The sequence below is a fragment of the Myotis lucifugus genome, unplaced genomic scaffold, assembly GCF_000147115.1.
Source record: "Myotis lucifugus unplaced genomic scaffold, Myoluc2.0 scaffold_278, whole genome shotgun sequence".
Lineage (NCBI taxonomy): Eukaryota > Metazoa > Chordata > Mammalia > Chiroptera > Vespertilionidae > Myotis > Myotis lucifugus.
In genome coordinates, this window is record NW_005871326.1 from 149368 (window position 1) to 153278 (window position 3911).

Here is a 3911-nt window from a genome sequence, read left to right on the forward strand (position 1 = left end):
TCAGGGCAACTGAGAAGGCAAATTTCTTCACATGAAAAATATAATTAGATTTGTAATTTGTGAGTTTTAGTGCTCTGAGACTTCAGTCTTCTTTTGAGAGTGGGATTTGGGGCTGTAGCTAGTTCCATATTTACTGAGTGCCTCCTTCAGGTGCTTTGCTTATATTATTTCATTTGAGCTATATCCATGGGCTAGATATTACTATGTGCATTCTGCAGACGAAGAGACTGAGACTCAAAGAAAGAACTTGTTCAAGATCCCATAGCCATCTAAACAGCTGGTACCGGAAGTCTGGATTGGACTCACATAGGAGTGGATGGGGAAAGGAGTGGGGCGGGATGGAGGTATGAGAGCCTGAGAGTAAGGAGGAGGCAGGATGACATGAAGGTGGAGTCTAACCTGGGTGCGCACCAAGGAGAGATTTACACCCCTTAGCATGCCTACCCGTCCTCATCAGCCCCTCTGCGCCAGATGTGTCTCTATTTTTCCAGTGAGTTGAATTTAAGCATCAATATTATGTTTGAAATGTAAGAGTGAAATTAGTATCCTATGATAACTTTTTAAATAATTACTGGGTAGCCAGGCACTAGCTTCTTCATGTCTGGTCACTCTCCCTAAAGGTCAGGACTGTGCCCTGCCAGCAGACGAGAGAAGACCTGTTGGCTGTATCTCAGGGCAGCCTGAGCCACGTGGTCAGGAGCTCGCTGAGACTCCCCGAGGCCCCTGTGCACCTGGAGGAACCTGGTGGCCTGGGGGAAGCTTAGGCTGCTAGAATAACGTCACATCAGAGTCAAGAGCGGATTTTGTCTTAAGTCAATGATTGGGATAGATGCAGAGCAAAAATAATCTGGAATTAAACACAGAATGTTGGTTTTAGCATGAAGTGTATGAACAGACAGCCTATCAAAAAAAATCCTCTTGTGTACAAAAACACTGAAGTCAGTAACACAGGTGAACTTGTCAAATAAGTTCTAAATAGATTCTATATTGGTTCTTTGTCTTTGGTGCCAAAAAGACTAATCAACTTACCTTTTAAAAAAATTAATAATGAACAAAGGTTCGTGAAGTTTTGTTTCTAATTATTTAAGCATTTACAGAATTCAGTTTTGCAGTTTTATTTTAGAGCTCACATCCATATATTACTATAGAGACATCCATTTATTTTAATTAGTTTTCCTTTATTCAAATCATTTTTTATTTTTTACTTATAATTGACAAACAATATTATATTGGTTTCAGATGTACACCCCAGTGATTAGACATTGTATAACTTACTAAGTGATCATCCCAATAAATCTCGTATCTATCTGACTTATTGACTATATTCACTATGCCCTACTTTACATCCCCTCTACAACTCACCTTTGAATGATCAAATTGCAGGAGTGATAAAATATTTATCAACCAGTATGGTATGGATACGCTGGCTATATACCTTAAATATCTTTGTTTGCTTTTTTTTTAATGCATCTTGGCTGAATAGTCACCCTACTTATGGGGAACCTGGTAGGTAGTTAGCATGCAATGACACTCCCCCCTTGGTCTATTAAAAAATCAAGCTACTCCTTTGGTGAAAAGGGAGAGGTCATTCCGCCTGAACGGATTCTCCACTTTTGGTGAACTCCTCAACATTTCTAAAATAATGTGTGGGCATTCTGGTTGTTGAAAATATGTAGAGGATACAATTTGAAAAGGAATGTCAGTTTGCTTATTATACATTAAAATATCAATAGTCATACCATGAGACACATAAAGAAAGAGGTCAAAGGGTAGAGACTCTTTAAGCGCTGGCTTCCCCAGATGGGAGGACCTGGCATGCTTTTGGACCACATTGCGAACAACCACAGGTTCTATAGGAGGCAGCCCTGCTGTGTTATACAATGGGGAAGGAAAGAACAGGTTTGGTTCCTTGTGACCCCTGGGCATCTTTTAGTATTCTCCCGCCTAATTTAAAGGAACAAGGACAGCCCCTGGTCCTTAGGAAGGCATAGTGAGCAAGGCTTTAGAGGGCACAGTAATGAGTGTCAGAGTCACCTGACCAGGGAAGCCATCTAGACTAGGCCAGGGTGAGGCGAATTCGGGTGGGTAATAGGGAAGGGAGCTGTGGAATATCAGCAGCATCTCTGAGGTCAGCTGCAAGCATGGGAATTGTACTTCATCCCACAAACTTTTCTCTTGAGAAAAATGGACCAACCAGAATCCCGTGGTATAGGGCGCGGCTACAGTGTCTGGACAGGTTCAAGCCTCGGACTAATGAGAGGGCACAGTCCTCTCGTGGCCACGTGCAAGTCCCAGCTTGGAGGGCAGAGCCTTCCCAGCACAATGATAGCCAACAGCTATAGCTGTAAGCTTGAACCTGTGGTCCGAACACGTGGCCCCACGTGCCTGTGTGATAGAGTTCAGGTGCATGTAGTTGAGTAGGGTTGAAACCAACGAGAATGCTGTAAACATCTTGATCACGCCCCTACTTTGCCTCGTGGCAACTGCTATAAAATAAAGACACGGCTTGTGGGCGCTGGCACTGTCTCCTCATCAGGGAGCAGCATCCCACCGAGACCCAGCTTTCATTCTCTTGTCTGTCTTTTCTTAATCCTTTCATTACCCCCACTTGGGATTACCCTTGGCCGTGCCGGCGCAGCACACCATGGGTGCTGTACCCAAATGGAATGAATGCTTTATATAAAGCAAGTGGATACAGGCAGTGCAAGGGGTGAACTGTGGTGGATGCTGTGACATCTTGTCCAGACACCCCCTTTGGGACCAAGGCATTCATCTCCCCAGCTGGCAGAAGTGTTAGCTATTGATGGCTCATGGCTAATCCCTCCTGAAGAATTACTCTCAGATGGAAGGAATTGCTACTCCAAAGGTTATGCCCAACCTGCAGGGGAAGCCCATATCCAATGATTGGTCAAGGTAGAGATAAAATCCAGTCCCTTGACCTTAATTTGGGACAGCTCTGCAGGACCATCCCAGCCCCCAAGCTCTTAAGGGATGTACAGATGCCTCTCTTACAGTTTCATCACAGTCCACCTTCTTTTGCCCACTCTTGCTTCTCTAGCTCCTCACAATTTTTATTCCTGAGACCACTCCACAATAAACTTCCTGTGTACAAATTTCTTTCCTGGAAAATATGGTGTAAGAGAGTTTCCTAGTAACTATTTTAAATGCATGTGGAAAAGTATATGTTTGTGACACATTTTATCAAAAACATGCCAGAAATATGCTATGCTTGAGTTTATGTTAACTAATTTAGCAAACCTCACTAAAACAAATGCAAGGCGTTAGCAACAGATTAATATTTGGTAATTAGTTCTAAATCACTGGACAGGCATTCTAAACATGCTATTTTAAGGCTATGCTTTATTTTTTAAGTAAGTAATATATGTTCAGCCAAATCAAATAAACTGCTGTAGTCCTTTTCATAACATTTGAAGTTAATAAAATAAATACCAATGATGATGTGCTTTCACTTTTCCATGTTTTTAATTTATCACAAATTTTTAACTGAGCTTTGTAGTCATAAAAAGCATTTTTAAATCTAAGGTTTATTATTTTTCAACCTCATGCTTTCAATAGTTTGGTTTCATTTGTCTACTATGATAAGTTTCAGAATGTACTAAAAATTATTTTGTTGACATTTCATTTCTCTAAGTAGGAGATTCTACAGTAGACACCTTGAAAAGTTCATTTCACAGCCACACTCGTGCTAACGAGGCCTGAGAGATAGTAAACGATAAAGCAAAACTGTAAAAGCTTTCAGCATCTTTGTTTTTATTAACAGCTTTATTGACATTATCATTCACATATATAATTCACCCTTAAATTGTAAATTCAGAGGGTTTTAGTGTGTTCAGACTGTGTCCTTATACCCACGTTGACTTCAGAACTTTTCATCACCCTAAAAATGACCC